The 17,440-nt window shown below is 39.1% G+C and overlaps 1 non-coding gene across 1 annotated transcript; it reads right to left on the bottom strand.

The window, feature by feature from the left end:
• Window positions 1-1,493: 1,493 nt before the first annotated feature.
• LOC113629012 (U6 spliceosomal RNA) lies at window positions 1,494-1,600 on the bottom strand. Its single transcript, XR_003436333.1, has one exon. It is a non-coding gene; the product is annotated as a U6 spliceosomal RNA (small nuclear RNA).
• Window positions 1,601-17,440: the final 15,840 nt, after the last annotated feature.

The raw sequence follows: 17,440 nt of genomic DNA on the forward strand, positions 1-17,440 counted from the left end.
TAATTCGCCGCTGTTGTTTTGGGGCTTCAGTGGAAAACGAGACAGAAAATTTCATTTAAATATTCTGTTACAATGGTGTCATTCACTTCCTTTTCTGTCTTATTTACTTTTTCCTACTCCATCTGTTAATTTCTAAGAGAGTCTAACTTTGCTCATGATTTTATATATATATATATATATAATATGTAATATATATACTTGTATTTTCTATTTCAAATATCAGCAAAATGGTAATCACATAACCTGTTACCATTTCTGTACATAATTACATGCCATTACTTTGTTAGTTGTTTGAATAAATGTATCTTAAATCTCTTTAATTAAACCCCAAGCTCTTTGAAGCAGAAACCTTGTCTTGTGTGACACTTGTGCTATAAAAATTTGGAGGAAAAATAAAATGAGTGAATCATTCTTTCATAAAACTATTATGGAATAAAAATATTGTAGCTTAATGAAAACAACATTCACTTGGAGTTACTACGCTGGAGTTTGACCTCCAAATAGTGCTGTTCGATTAACATCAATTAGGTCTGTGGGTTTTGGCAAGTCACCTTCTTCTCTAGACCTTAATCTCATTTTTAAATGAGGCGATTTGCTCAGATTATCTCTAAAGTTTCCTCACTTTTAAAATTATGTTACTTTTGAAAAATAAAGTCTGTTTCAGAAAAAAAAAGAATATCTCAAAATCCAAATTTGCTCAAATTAAAAAGGGAATAAGTTAAAGCATCATTTCAAGTCTTATTCATAAAAACCTCTAATAAATTTATTTCCTTTTTTATATTTGAGTGTGTTTTCCATATGTTTGAATTTACTGTGTACAGGTTAGATTGTGAGATGATTCATCCCTGGGACAATTCAGTGTCTTAAGGTGTGGTCTTGATAATCGGCCTATTGAAATTTGACTCTTAGTAACATGTGTCAAGTAAATACTTTCATAATATGATTTTTAAATTCCAAATAATTAATATTAGATGAATACAGCAAAAAGCTCTTAGAAATAAATCGCACTGGACCACTTTTAAGAAATACTCTTAAATCAACTTCAGACATGAGTTCTTATAGCTTAGCCACCAAAATAATAAGCACTTTATCAAACCTCTCTCTTCATAATTTGCACTCTTCTAAGAGTTATTGGCCTCTAACAACATTCTCAAAGAGCTACCAGGCAGGCTATTAAAATGCAAACTATGGCAAATGTGCTCAGAATATAAAACAAATTGTCACTGTTTGTTTACATCCATTTGCACAATGCATTTATTTTATTTTATAAATAACTGATAGATTAGTGGAAAGAATACTTAACCTGTCATGATGCTGAAGAAAAGGGAAGTGTACCTTTAATAATCTCAGAGGAAAATATTTCCCGGAGATTGTGAGTATCTAACATATTGTGCTATCAAAAGAAATGATTTTATTTTACATTCTTTTTTTTAAACATCTTTATTGGAGTATAATTGCTTTACAATGGTGTGTTAGTTTCTGCTTTATAACCAAAAAATATGGAACGCTTCACGAATTTGCGTGTCATCCTTGTGCAGGGGCCATGCTAATCTTCTCTGTATCGTTCCAGTTTTAGTATATGTGCTGCTGAAGCGAGGACTTATTTTACATTCTTATTTGACATTTATTTGGGGTTTATTCAAGAATCCTTTGAAAAACTGCTGGCATATTTGGACCTTTAAATACATTTAAGTAATGTTTGAAGTGATCGTTGTAGGAAATAGTTCGTGTTTTAGATCCAGTTGGGATCAGGGAAGGTTTTCCTGAGGGGAAGACATGAGAACAGAAACTCAAAAGAAGTAAAGGAGTTTTCATGTGGACATTCAGGAGAAAAGCATTCTTGACCTCTGCATGAGAAAAAGGTGTGGGGAGACTCTGAAGTGGGTCTGTGTCACGTGAACTTAAGTAACAGCAAGGAGACCAGTGTCACAGGGGCAGAGGAGCAGAGGAGAAATTTGAAGAGATAGCCAGAGGCCACATTTTTAAAGTTTTGAGGGCATGGTTAGATTTGGATGAACAATGAGAGGCCATTGGAGAACTTTAAGGAAAGGAGTGACAAGGCCCCTTTTGCTGCTATAGGGAATGAAGGGTAAGAGCAGGGAGGGATATTAGGGTCGAGTACCCATGAAGCATTTGTGTCAGCTGGGGGCTTCTGAGACACAAATGCCAAGCAGGATTAGGTGTTGCAAGACCTAGCTAAATAACTGTGAAGGATTAAAGGACAGGGAGCAAGGTAGGCAGAGAGAGCCTTCAGACAGCAATGCAAATGGAGACCTATGAAAGGAGAGGGAAGATCAGACTGCAGCATGGGTCTGAGGAAGTATTGGCCAGCCCAGTGGGGGTCCCTTAGTAAAAGTTGCTCTTTAGAGGAATCCTATTTTGAGCAAGAGTGAACCTGTTCTAGTTCCCCTTGCCCTGCTACTGAGCCAGTCGTTGGAAGAGCCCGGGGAAGAGTGGCCTTGGAGACAGAAAAGCGTGGCAGCTGGTAGCTGTCAATCACTGTGCTCCTTGAAGGGAGATCTGATCAGGGCACCTTCATGGCCACCACAGTGTGGGTGGTTTGGATTAGTGGTAGTTGTGGAGGTGGTGAGATTTGGTTAGAGTTCTAACATATTTTGAGGAAAGCAACAATAAAATTTACTAAAGGATAGGATGCAAGGTGTGAGAAATTTTTGACTTGAGGTATTGGACAAATTATGACAGTTCCTGAAATAGAAAATATTTGGAAGAAATGGGTTGCAAAGTCAGGGAACTAGCAGGATGGTGGGGAAAGAAAACAGTTTTTTGTTTGTTTGTTTTTTGCGGTACGCGGGCCTCTCACTCTCGTGGCCTCTCCCGTTGTGGAGCACAGGCTTCGGACGCGCAGGCTCAGCGGCCATGGCTCACGGGCCCAGCCGCTCCGTGGCATGTGGGATCTTCCCGGACCGGGTCACGAACCCGTGCCCCCTACATCGGCAGGCGGACTCTCAACCACTGTGCCACCAGGGAAGCCCAAGAAAACAGTTTTGTACGTGTTAAACCTGAGATGATTAATAAGCATTCAAGTAGATTTGTTAAAATAGGTAGCTGGATAAACTTCACAGGGCTGTGGGTATTAATTTAGGAGCCATAGGTAGGTAAATGGCTTATAGAGTTATAAAGGTTTTCTAGATGGTGAGCACAGCTGGAGAAGAGAAAATGGTAATTCATGAGTCCTGGGTGCTTTACAAGATCTAGAAACTGGAATAAGGAAAAGGATCTAGCAAGATAGCAGAAAGAGCCAGGTTGGAGTAATAAGTAGTATATATAAGAAGTGAGGCTCTGACTCAGAGATCGAGCCATGCAGATGAAGAGGAAAGGACAGATTTGAGAAATATCCATCCAGGATAGTCAAGTAAAGGAAAGACTTCAAGGAGGGAATGGTCAGTTGTTTTAAATACTGAGGAGAGGCTGAAAGGATGATGACCTCTAATGAATCAGTGGGTTTAGCTCTATGGAGGTCAGTGATGACACTGACAAAAGTGGTTTCAGTGGAACATTGGATGAAAGCCTTATTGACAAGAATATAAGAGAGAATGAGAAGAAGGAAGTGGAGACAGTGAGCATAGAAACTGTTTTGAGGAAATCTGCTATAACAGGGAATCAGAAATGGGAAATTGGGATTGTCCTGCCAAGGGAGAGGTTTTTGTTTTAAGATGGGTGATATTACGGCCTGTTTAGATGCTTTTAGGAATGATCTATTAGAGCATATTTTATGTTCCAGAAGAAAAAAGGGGAAAACTACCTGAGCAGGATTCTTGAATATTTGAGAGGGATCCAGAACATAAGTGAGACCAGTTTGGCCTTGGAAACAACAAAGGTCATTCATCTATTTTAAGCAAAGTGTACAGGTCAGATGCAGTTAAACTGATTTATTTGGTGTTAGAAGTTTGTAGAAGTTCTCTTCTGAGTGCTTTTAAATTTCTCAGTGACATAAGGATCAAAGTCATTATTAGAGAAAGAGCTGTAAAGTAGGCATGTTGGAGGTTTGAGGAAGAAAGGTATGAAAGTCATTTAGGAGGGAAGGACAGTAATTTTGATAAATAAATTTAATACTATTGTTGGGCAGTCCTGGGTATCCTCTTGAAGTTTATTTCCTCACATTTAATGTGAGACCAGACAGCGTATGTAGTGTTTTTCTCCATTCATTTCCAGTTACTTGGATGTTGACAAGTAATTGGCATAGGTTGTATTTAATTATTGTTGTGGTTTTGCTAAGCATATATGACATAGGAAAAGGGGCAAGGAAATTGAGAGTAAAGTAAGGGAGTAATTATGATGGGTATGAGATTTAAGCTGGGTTGTGAAAGAATTGAGAGCATGAGGATAGGATAAATGGAATGTGGGTTTGCAGATTCAAAATATTAAAATGGGGGTGGGGATGGAAAGTGAGACAGACAGCAAGAAATTGTTCAGGGAGTGGGATTCTTCCTATTAAGATCATGGAGGAGATGGAGTGAGTTTGGGGTATGCAGAACGTCTAGGAAATGATCGTGGAAGATAACGTGGAAGGCTAGAGTAGTGGAATAAAGGAGGACAAAAACCGAGTGTCCTGGATATTGATAAGATTGTCTACATGGATAGAGAAATCACCAAGAAGAGTGCTAGTGAGAAAAATAGCAGGCCAGTGGCTAAAATTATCTATGATTAAGAGGATTATAAAAGACTGAGGAGTGTGACAGAAGGTCTAGTCTCAGGTCATGAGCTTGAAGGAATCAGAGCTTTTAAACAGGGACCAGGGAAAATGGTCTTGAGGTGCCCAACAGTGCATAGGATGTCAGAAGGAAAAGCACTCATCTCTTGAGGGTGTATTGGTTTCCTAGAACTACTGTAGCACATTACCACCAACTAAGTGGCTTAAAACAACAGAGGTTTATTCTCGCACAATTCTTGAGGCCTGAGGTCTGAAATCAGTATCAAGGACAAAATCAAGGTGTGAGTACGGCCATACTCCCTCCAGTGGCTCAGGGGAGAATCTGTTTCTTGCCTCTTCCAGCTTCTGGTAACTTCCAGCATTCCTTGGCTTGTGGCCACATCCCTCGAATCCTTGAGGTCATCATTCTGATCTCTGTATGCCCCATCTTCATACTGTCTTCTTTGTGTGTGGTAAAATTTCCCTCTGTCTCCCTCTTAAAAAGACATACGTGATTGCACTTAGGGCCCATCTGGAGAATTCAGTATAATTGCCCCATCTCAAAATTTTTAACTTAACAACATCTGCAAAGACTTTTTTTTCCCTCTTTTTCCCTCTGTAGGTTATGTTCACCTGTAAAGGAAGATGAACAGTCACCTAAAATGTGTCTCCAGTGTCCAAGACTGATGACGCCACACGCAAACCAAGAGGAAATGAAAAGATCCACTATTTATACAGTTGAAGTTTCTGAGAAGGGCAGGTAGGACTCTCAAGCAGGTCTGAAATGGCCTGTAAAGCAAGGGAAGGAGACAGGCCTGAGTTTCTCTTGTGGTTAGGGGGTGGGGCCAGGGTTGAGTGAAAATTTCTGTGTGCAAGAAGGAGATCATGTGATGTGACTTTCCCACCAACGCCAACAGAGGGAGCGTTCATTCTGCCTTATCAGATTTTCCAGGTGTGGATACAAGTGAAGAATGAGGGGTGATGCTTGATAACTGTCAGCAGTCAAGCATCCAGAAATGAGGTCAGACTCCTTGTTACCATGCCAGGTAGCATTCCCAGGTTCCAGAGATTAGGGTGTAGATGTGGTGTAGGGGTCGGGGGAGGGGCATGGGTTATGCTACGTAAACATTGTACTCTAGTGACGATCTAGATTCAGATACAATCAGAAATTGAAGGAAATGTTACAGAAGTTAATCCTATAGGAGGTTTTTAATGAGCCGAAATCAATTTGCCTATTCTGTCGGTTTTGTTCATTGCTTTGTTCCCAACTTCGACAACAGTTCCTGGAATATAGTTGGCATTCAATACATATTTTCTGAATGAATGAATGGATGAAAAATGGACATCATTTCTGATAAACAGAAATCGTTAGAAAATAACAGCAGAAGGTTGGACTTAAAGTTTAGGCATTTTCACAAAGTACATACACATTATTATTTTTTAAATGCTGTATAGTGGAAGGAAGAAAGTTTGGAGCTGGCGTATTACTTTGTGGAATTGGGTTATATTCTCACCCATATACTGACCCAAGGAATGAACTCTGATGACCAGATCGAGAATTCTGAGGCAGAACACCCTGCTTCTACCTGACATAGCTGTGTTTTGTTTATCTTACCATTTTCTGTCCTCAAGTCTCCACACAGATGGTCTTCTGGCCAACTACTGTGTTGTAGATTGCTGCTCTGGCTTCCTAACCACTGAACACTTAATAGATAAGAATCACAAACAAAAAGTCTCCCCAGCTGTAGTGTGGAAAGGAAAGCTGATTTTAAAAAGCAATTAAGACATTACGTGAAAGACACACACACACACACACACACTCCCTCCCTCCCTCCCTCCCCAGAGATATAATATCACAGGGGCTCTAGCTAGAAGGTATTGGACCCCTGAAAGGTTAGGGGAAGAGAAAGATGATTAATCATAACAATAAAGTAAAACCAAAGATGTTTCTTGCACATTCTCTTTTTATCCTCTAGAGATTAATTACAACAAAATATAGCCCCTGTGTCTTCATGTTTTCTCACAGTGGGCAGCCATTTGCCAAATGACTCATTTCCAAGGTGTTCCACTCTATTTCTTTCCTCTTCAGAAACATCCAGGAAATGATGGCTCAATTGCCCTTAGCCAGTCTTTTTAGCCATTCCTGTGCCTTGTGAGATAGCCCATCTTGAATTCTTCTTGTTCAGTGGCTGCTAAACAAAAAAGTAAGCTAGGGAACAAACATGTCATCTCAGCTGTCCTTCCCCACGCATTCAGGGATATAAGCAGTTCATTTCATCATACAGGGTGGGTGCATTGCCAATGAGAAGGTGTCCATTACCTCTGTCTTGTTCTTCTGTCCTGCACATCATGATACCATTATTTGACTCCTTTAAATCTGATGAAAGGAGGAAGTCTGAGAGACTTGTATAGAGGCTTCAGTTCTATTGCTTGGCATGATACACGGTGATAGTTTTGGTTTTTGTCCTCCTGTCAGTGTGTCAGTATCTTCCTCAGGTGAGTGACTTAGCCTCCAGGGCACGCCCCGGACCTTGGCCAGAGTTTCTAGAGAGAAATCTGCTCTAGGGCTTGCTCACGGGCTCGGAGAATCTTTCAGAGCCTTCAAGGTTTCAGTTTTCTTTAGTCCTGTTCTGCCCTCTCTTAGTTCCACATGATTCTGTATCTTCCTGGTTTGCATTATTGGTTTTCCCTTTTCATTTTGTCCTGCTCTGGGCTTTCTATTTGTGACAGCATGGGGTTGTCTGAGCCCCAGCGCTGAGTCTTACATCCTGATCCCTTTATATGTTTGGCATTGTGAATCCCTGGGGTGAAACAGGGACAGTGTTTCTCTGCAACTGCAGATTGAAGAGTAGCAGTCATGAGGGAAACGATGCCACACAGGCCCTTTCAGAGAAGGAACAGTGTTGATCCAATCACAGCATCTGAGAAGGTAACAGCCCCCGCAATGTAATCCTTTGTAGACAGTGCTTACAAATATCTACTCTTTTATTACTGTGTAGTAAAGCAAAGTCACTATGAATGGCCATTTCCCAATTTAAAATGTCTTGTTTTGCTTGGTCTTCTGTGGTACTTTGGCCACTGGTTATGTACAAGGATTTCAGCTATTCTATTTTCAAACAACCATGGTCTTTTAGATCTAACTATCAATTTAATGGCGCCAGTGACCACCAAAACAAGGAAAATTACACAGTAAGTCTGTCTTTCTTTCAGGAAGGGAATCATTTTGCATTCATTGTGGTACTGGGCATAGTCTTTTCCCTCAACACTTCTGTAACCATCATTTCACACAAGAGGGCGAACCAGGAATGCAAAGGCCATTTTATTTTCAGTGTCTTGCTTCAAGTAGGGAAACTTTCTATAGCATCATTTTTAGTACAGAGTGAACCAAGTAGAAAAGAATAGCTTTCCAGAAAGAGAAAAAAGAGAGGAATCCTTACGATGGTGATGAATGATGTGCCCGTGGAAAAGGAGTAGACACACAAGCACCCAGGAGCGTTTATACCTCGGAGCTGTGTGAGGCTTTCATTTGCTGGAGTTCAAAGCACTTCAGAATAGTACTTTTATGGAATAAGGAGAAAGGTAGCATGAAGGAAAAATTAAGGAAATAAAATGTTACTTGATTCAACTGTATATTTTGAGGGGAAAAATTATGATTGAATCGTACCAATGGAAGTTTGGTTTAAAAATCCATTACCTAAGATGGATGAACATTTTCAGGGCCCCAAACTATGTGGTAGCAGGACAAAACAAGACAAAACAACTGATTGTACCAAAAAGGATGAACGCTTATATTGTTGTCATTAGTTATTAGGTGCCTTTTAACCTAGAAAGGAACTAAACTTGATTTCAAAAATAGCTTCATAACAAGGTTTTAGAGGCTACAAATTTGAAGTTTGAATAGGCAGAATGAAACTATTCAGCTACTCTCCCTGTAGTGTAAAAGCTCAACAGACATTTACTGCATTCCAGTCTTCTAACGGATACTCTTCTAGGTCCTAGAAATCCAAAGATAAATAAAAATATGGTACTTGACTCTGAAATGGTTCCAATGAATAGAAGTGACAGACACATAAACACATATGTGACGTATAAACAGTATTTTTCATAGCATGGGATATGTGTTGTGACAGCGATATTCATAGGTGACTCTATGAGCAGAGAGGTGCACTTATTTCAGCCTGTCATGAGCGTTCAGAAGAGCGTTCCTAAAGGAGATGGTCGTTGAATGTGGTTTTGAAGGAGACTGAGTCTGATACATGAAGACAAGTGAAAAGAGTGTTTCTGACATACAGCAAAGTAAGCAAATATAAAGAAAGATGAAATAGCACAATATATAATCAAGGATTAAAAACAAGCCACTGTTACTAGTTTGTGAAGCTCATTGGGGGAGTGGTAGGAAACTGCAGCTGGAGCTTGCTTTGTATGCCATGCTAAGGAACTCAGATTTTATCCTCCTTGATGCTACTTGCCTCCAGACATTTTTGATTACACATCCATTTTAGTAAAACTTTTCTGAACAGTCACCTCTAGTATATCTACATGTATTTATAAATTTCATACATGTTCTGTTGTCTGTGTATTAGATATTAGTAATTTATTTCATTTTGTGGGATAAAATAAAAATATGTGAAGTTTCTAATATTTTCTTCTACGTCCCAATTGTCTTTTCAGTCCCCTTGAGGACAGTCATCTAGGTTGTTTACAGGTTTTTGGGGGGGGGGGGGGGGGGGGGAGTGAGGTGGTCCGATTTGCCTTTTCTGTCATTCATTCTGTCCATGTGTGGAGGATGGAGTTGTGGTAAACAGGGTTGACGAAAGGAAGGCTAATAGCCAAGGTATTACAATAGAGCAAGCAAGAGAAAGTGAGGCTCTGACTCAGAGCAGTTGTGGAGATGAAAAGAAGGTAGATGTGAGAAATATTTTGGTGTTGGAATTGACAAGTCCTGCCCATTGAATGGGGGTGAGGAGTGGGTCTGAGAGGTAAGGGTAGAGGGATGGGAGAAGGAAATGAGTAAATTTTGTTTGCGTGACCAGAAGAATATTGGTGATGTTGAATGAGACAGAGAATTCCGTGGATAAGCAGATTCAGGGGTAAGAAATTGAACTTATTTTCATAGAGATTTGTTTCCTTTCAATTTTCTCTATCCACAATCTTCCAAAATTTGTTGTTTTTCTACTAAACAACCTGTATCATTCTCCTTTCTTTCAGTGTGAATACATTGTCTTTCTCTTGCAATCCAAGAGCCTCTTTTCCAAATGCCTTCTTGTTATTTATAATACGTCTTTTATTCTAGTATTATAGATGAATTATTTTCCCTAATATATTATTTTAAGTCAGCACAGGCTCTGTTACTGTTTAGAAATAAATGACCTCATAGTTTTCGTGGCTTACTATAAATAAATTTACTTTTTGCTCATGTAATTTCACTTTATTTCATGTGCTTTTATCCCAATGTACATTTCAAAGTGGGTCCCAGACCAAAATGACCATTCAAGTGCAAGTGATTTATTTTATAGGTGATCCCAAGAGAATAAGAAAGTGAGACAGGGAAGAATAAAAAAGCCACAGAGCCTCCATTTTCAAGCGAGTTATCACTATGGACAACTGGAGTTTAATCTTCCTGTGGAACTCTAGATGCCAGAGTGAAATATGCACCTGAGTACTCCCACCCAAGTCTCGAGGGAGTTGTGATAATCATAAATCAATTTCCATCAGCCATTGGTTGAGGCTGCACGGTTGCACATATTCTCCAGTATTTTAGGTCTAGAGGGAAAGTGGCCAGAATAGCTTCAGAGTCAGAGAAAAGCCTGCACGGAAAAAATTCATGTGCTGGCATTTGTAAGTCAGAGAGGACTACGTTGATGTGGTGAGGGTAAAGGGATATGGAGATAAACCCACTAAATCCATCAAGGAGTAAGCAAGAAGTGAACAAAGAAATAGGAAAAAACACTGTTGAGATAATTTAATAATTTTATTTTACCACTATTTCCTCCAAAATTTGGCTAACGCCTCCTTCTGTCATCTACTGTGATAGCTAATGTGGAAATTTTACAGCATGCATTAACTTGAATCACACATTTGTAGTTACCAGAACACATCTTACTTTTTATACCTCTGTGTTATTTCCCCATTTATCCCCAATTTCTCTGTGTATGAAATGACTCATTTGTCAAGACCTACCTTAAATGAGATTTCCCTAAACTTTAGTCAAAATCAATCACTCTGTACTGGGTGCTCTTAAAGAATTTTACCCATACTTTCATTTTGTCATCTTATCACATTATATTATAATTTACAATCTGCTTCTTAAAAAATTGTGAACATCCTCAAGATATGTATCATTTCTTACTCATTTTTACCTATCCTGCAATTGTCACTCAAAGAAGGTTTGCACACATAATAAGCAAATACATAAATAGTCACAACACTTATTCCCTTGCAGTTAAGAAAGCTAATCTTCACATTCTTCAATGTACTTTTGGAAATGTCTTAATAAATATTTTTTGTAAATATAGAGCATTATTATTATATATGTTAAGGAATTTATCATTATATAGTTAACATAAAATCACTTATCAAATGAGCATGATTTTCAGAGTTATTTAAGAGAAAATTAATTTTTTTTAACTTATTTTATATTGGAGTATAGTTGATTAAAAATGTGTTAGTTTCAGGTATACAGCAAAGTGATTCAGTTATACATGTATCTATTCTTTTTCAAATTCTTTTCCCATTTAGGTTGTTACATAATATGAGCAGTTTCCTGTGTTATACCATAGGTCCTTGTTGATTATCCATTTTAAATATAGCAGTGTCTACATGTCAATCCCAAACTCCCTAACTATTCCTTCCCCCACAGTAACCATAAGTTTATTCTCTAAGTCTGTGAGTCTGTTTTGTAAATAAGTTCATTTGTATCATTTTTTTTTAGATTCCACATAAAGCAATATCATATGGTATTTCACTTTCTCTGTCTGACTTACTTCATTCAGTATGATAATCTCTAGGTCCATCCACATTGCTGCAAATGGCACTATTTCATTCTTCTTAATGGCTGAGTAATATTCCATTGTATCTATGTACCACATCTTCTTTATCCATTCCTCTGTCAATGGACATTTAGGTTGCTTCCATGTCTTGGATATTTGTAAACTGCTGCAATGAACATTGGGGTGCATGTATCCTTTTGGACTATGTTTTTCTCTGGATATATGCCCAGGAGTGGGATTACAGGATCATATCGTAGCTCTTTTTTTAGTTTTTTAAGCAACTTCCATACTGTTAAGAGAAAATTAAATTTTCTACCTCTAATAAATGTTACAGGATCCTTAGGAAGAAAGCATTCATGAAATTAAGCTTAAAGTTGTTATTTCTTACTTTAAAGAACAAGATTTAATAAAGAGATGTAAGGAGTAGTCACAATTTAAGAGCATCCACTTCAAATTGTAGGAAAGAGTTAACTATGCTATCATTTAACTTTTTATATGAATAGCAAAATGATAGAAATGAGAAACTTGGAATATTTGTGAAGAAAGTATAGAGAAACATTTCCCGTTTGGTATCTGTTCTGTCAAAATTTTTGGCTCTGCTCAGTAAATCTGGTGGTAAAATTCTTTTAAATTCTATCTAATTTAAAAAGCAAGGTCAGTGTTTGTGCATCAGCATTTTCTTTGCAACAATTTATTATAAGAGAAATTACACTGACAAATCTCATGCAACACATGTTACACAGAGCGTCCTGAAGAGTCAAGAGTTTTTTAAAGCAGTCATTGGGGCTACATTGTCATAATTAAAGTTCTTAGGCAGTTTTGCCACCATCTCAAACCATCTTCAGTGTTTTCTTTCATAGTAGTATTTATCATTTATAAAAAGGAGTTTCAACCTGTCTTTTCTATACTATAGAAGGTTCATGGTCAGAATAGATTGGTCCCAGAATTACTGCAAGTGGTCTTGGGCAGCAGCAGAGCTATGCTGGGGCATGTATATATTTATTTATTTTATGTATAGCTGTAACCATCTTGAAGCAGAACTGCATGTGATGCTCTCAGGTTTGATGAATGAGGTGTGGTGCAGACAGAGGAAAGGTGATTATCTCCCAAAGCCAGACCTCTGAGGTTCATAAATTATTTGTAGAGTACTTCATGTGCTGCTGCAGTGGTCAGGGCCAGTTTCTAATACGGAGAGAAGAGCTCTCTAATCACACCCTTCCCCTCAACAGAGAAAAGACTGGCAGTTAACAGAGAACTGTAGCCAAGAACAGGATAGGAGTGTGTCTGTAAGGGTAAATCTCCATTTAGGACAGGAGCTGCTTATCATTTACAGACCTTGAGAGTTTCCTGCTAGTTTCATGAAGCTACATAATAACAGCAATAGCATCTTAAATTTATCTAGTATTTTTTCCATAATATCCTGAAAATAGTTTTAATCTATTACCAGCACTTGATAGATCTTTATAACAATAAGTAGAAAAGGGTACATACTACCTCTGGGTTCCATATCAGAAAACTATTACTGTTTTTGAGGGGTCAAAAATATGTAAGTTTAAACATTTTAGTGCCAGGCCAGTAGTTGGAATTGACTAACAGCATTTTAAAATTTAGAAATATAGTCAGTGATTATCCCTCAGTTAAGAAACTGAGACTTAAAGCACTGTGTAGTGTCCAGAGCTCGAGGGCTGCCTGGGGCACAATACAGCCTGCGGTTTATTTGGGAAGTAGAAGTTAATAATTATATCAGCTTCTTGGGTGAAAGGACCTTGTCTGTTTGACAGATGTTTAAGGACACTGACATTTATGTGACTCAGAATAAATATTCGTTGAAATGGTAAATAAACAAATGAAAGCTACCTGCATATTGCTGCTCTTCAAATATGCCCATATATTAATGACTAGCTGATTTTCTAATTAATTTAAGCTGATTTTCTCATTGATGTTCTTGAACTCACTCATAATTGAGTATTCTAAACTTTAAGAACACATATGTGTAATGTTATACACTTTATTTTTTTTTTTTGCGGTACACGGGCCTCTCACTGCTGTGGACTCTCCCGTTGTGGAGCGCAGGCTCTGGACGCACAGGCTCAGCGGCCATGGCTCACGGGCCCAGTTGCTCCGCGGCATGTGTGATCTTCCCGGACCGGGGCATGAACCTGTGTCCCCTGCATTGGCAGGCGGACTCTCAACCACTGCGCAACCAGGGAAGCCCAAACTTTTAAAATAGGGTTTAGTAAAGTAATTTGCATTTTTAATTAAAAAATGCCAGCCATAAACATTTGAATTTTTTTTCTAGAATTAGTCCATTGTCTAAAAATTTATTCACCATTAGACTGGCACAGTGATTCTCAATCAGGGGTGATTTTGCCACCCAGGAGACATTTAACAATGTCTGGACACATTTTTAGTTGTCACAACTTGGGGAAGAGGGTGTTAATGGCATTCAGTGGGTGGAGGCCAGGGATGCTGCTACACATCCTACAATGCACAGGACAGTCCCTTCAACAAAGAATCATCTAGTACAAAATGCCAGTGTTGACACTTTGTTATTTAATCTCTAGAATTCATAGCTGGTAGATTTTCATTGTGAATTGCACACTTCTTTTTCCTTTTCCTCTTCTTTTCCTTACCTCTATGCTACTTTTTCTTCCTCACTTAATAAAGGTAAGAGAATCAGTGATCCCGTACAAATTGCTCACCTTCCTTAATAGTCATATCAGAGCTCTATTTATAACACAGTGCTTACGTTCTGTTCCTGTCACATTGCCCATATTCAGCTTCTTCCACAGTTAAAGAGATTCAATGCTCATTACCAGGCCCTTGGCTACAATTTTTCATGTTACAGCAACACGTGGTTCACTGATGTTTGTCCCATAGTAGATTTTTCAAGCAGTTCCCACGGAAACAACATTCCTTTATCTTTGAACATTCAAAACCAGTTGTTGCCTTTATACTTGAATAAAACTACCATTTGATATAAAATTCCTGGGTTGCACTTTCTTGCTATAAGAATTCCATGGGCCTCACTTCTCCTAGTGTTGAATCCTGTGACACCACTGCTTCTGTGACAACAGATTCAAGTTGACGTCAGGCTTACTAGACACAAACAAGTTTTAACCTGATACTTCATGTACCTGTCTTTATAGAAAGATACAGAACATGGGATACAAATGGCACAGCAGCTTGATCTCAGGGGGAGGCTCAGCAGTGCCTTTTGCCCGCTCACCTTTATGGGGCATGTGCAGTTGCCACAAACAAAAGTCAAAATGCTTGGAGGTCACCTCGATACTGAGAAGCCACTGCCTTGATTTCCCACTGTCGTTTAAGTTGTTCTAGACGCAAAGGCACAGAAAGAGTGGACTGCTTGGTTCCAGTGGGCTACCTGGAACAAAGGAACACAAGAGATGAAGAAGACGTTTCACCTTTATTTAAATCTATAATTTCCAAGTGTGCCTGTTAGCTTTGGATGTTTAAGAAACGATCCCTAAAAATAGTAGCTTAGGGCTTCCCTGGTGGCGCAGTGGTTGAGAGTCCGCCTGCCGATGCAGGGGACATGGGTTCGTGCCCTGGTCCGGGGCCCGTGAGCCATGGCCACTGAGCCTGCGCGTCCGGAGCCTGTGCTTCGCAATGGGAGAGGCCACAGCAGTGAGAGGCCCGTGTACCGCAAAAAAAAAAAAAAAAAAAAAGTGTTTTGTTCCCTAATTTCTCTTTATTCTTTAAGATGAAATTTATTTAAGCTGAATCACCTTTTCCCTTGATTTTCATACTTGTTTTCTCTCTAATCCTCTTATTTCTTTCTATTCTACTTATTTCTATTTTTAATGCCTCTTACCATATTTTTAACAGTGTCCTGAGTTCTCCTGTCAGATTTTATCACTGTCTGCTTCCTCACCATCTTTTTCTTGTGCTTACATATTCTATCCTTTTTGACTTTTTTGACTCAGTGAGGTGACTGTTTCATTATGTTGTATTTTTGTTGTTGTTCATTAATGGTAAAATATTTGGTTGCAATTTTTACCTGCTCAATGGCCATATATATATTTTTTCCCTGGTGAACTCTCTTTACCTGCTATTTGTTTTCTGCTCCTGTACTCTGTTTCTTTTATATTTATATACAAATATATACATCCTTTATAATTAATTCTGATTACTCATTTTGAAATGTGTTTCCTTTTTCCCGGGGCAGCTCATCACCGTAGGTGGAGGAAGGCATTTCACAGAGAAGTTACAGCCATGATGTTTTTAATTTAAATTTTATTTTTAAAAATTAATTATTTTAATTGAGATATAATTAACATGTAACATTGTGTAAGTTTGAGTAGGTTAGAGCTGAGATTCAGATGTGGAAGGACCCGCAAAGTGAGGTCTCCTGTCAGGCAGCTGTTCCTTTCCTCCAGCCCTGGGGCCTGGCTGTGACACCTTTGGTCACAAGGCAGGGCCTTCCCTCAGTTCCTCTGCTGCCTCAGGGACAGTCTGCTCTTCCAAATATCGTGCATGCGAATGTATTCCAAATATTCCACGTTTAACCCTCGGTTTCTAAATCTCACCCTGGAGCAGGGAAGATTGGTAGACGGTCCATGCCTGCCATTCCACTGTTGTGAGTGAGGAATTCCCATCTTGTCCTAATTTAGGATGGGCCGCTCACATAGGAAAACTGTTCTTCGCTGGGCTTTCTGGTATCTGTGGCCCCAGTGTCAGCTCTCTGCTTCTGCTGCCAGCAGCCCTGCTCGATTTGCATGTGCTTGCAGCCTCCCTTCTATTTCGGCTTTTTACCTCAGTGCTGTTTTTAATTAAAATGGACATTTCCTTTCTGTTTCTAATTCTGTGTGTTATTTTCAGAAAATGCTGTCTCTGTACCCACTTCAAACCGCACACACCCCCCTCTCCCCCAACCCCACACTGACCCCCACCCTACTGTTTCCAGGAGATTTCGCAGCTTCCTCTTCCAGGCCTTTCTTTTTTTCAGAGATGGCCAGGAATGTTGTCAGAATTGTATTTTCCAAGAGCCCTTTCTGGTTCTCTGATTGCTCCTTTTGACTGTTTACAGTGTGTGTGTGTGTGTGTGTGTGTGTGTGTGTCACATTACGTATAGAAAGGTGTGCAAAATTTAAAGGTACGGTTTAACAATTAGCAGTAAAGCCAGTACTATCTAACAACCACCCAGGTGAAGAAACTAAGCACTGCCAACGCTTCAGCGGTCCCCAGGGTCACAGCACTCTCCTCCACCCACCCAGCTCCTCAATAACTCTCAATAGGCAACCACTTTTCTGCCTTTAGTGTAATCATGTTTCAACTGATTGAAAGTTCAGTATGTGAGTGAACTTGTTGTCAAGTGGATTCCATAGTTCCCCAGTGTTCTGATAGGGCTTCTTCTATTCAGTTCCTCAGAAATGGAAGCCCAGTAGTGCTACCTGGAAACCTCAGTGTATGGCTCCTCTGTATTTCAACCAATCCCTCGATTTTTAGTCTCCTATCCTCTGATCTACCACGTGACTCCTGAGATTCTTTGGGTGAAATCATATTTCTTCTCTTCTGGTACTTAAAGTGCAATGTTCTTTATTCCACTAAATCAGTTATCAACTAGTCTGTTAAATTCACAAAAAAATGTTCAACTTCCTGTCTGCTATTATCACTTCTCCCATTCTTTCTGTGCTTGGGGGCTTATACATTTTTAGTTTCTTTGCTCTCCTTTTAGTTGGTTTTCTTAAGGGAGAGCAGATAACGCATGTACTCAAACTACTACATTTAACCAGAATTTTGAGCAGGGATAGTTCAAAGGAAATTTCATATAAGATTT

The sequence above is a fragment of the Aethalodelphis obliquidens genome, unplaced genomic scaffold (assembly GCF_003676395.1).
Source record: "Aethalodelphis obliquidens isolate GAN/ISIS:26980383/991018 unplaced genomic scaffold, ASM367639v1 scaffold25, whole genome shotgun sequence".
NCBI lineage: Eukaryota > Metazoa > Chordata > Mammalia > Artiodactyla > Delphinidae > Aethalodelphis > Aethalodelphis obliquidens.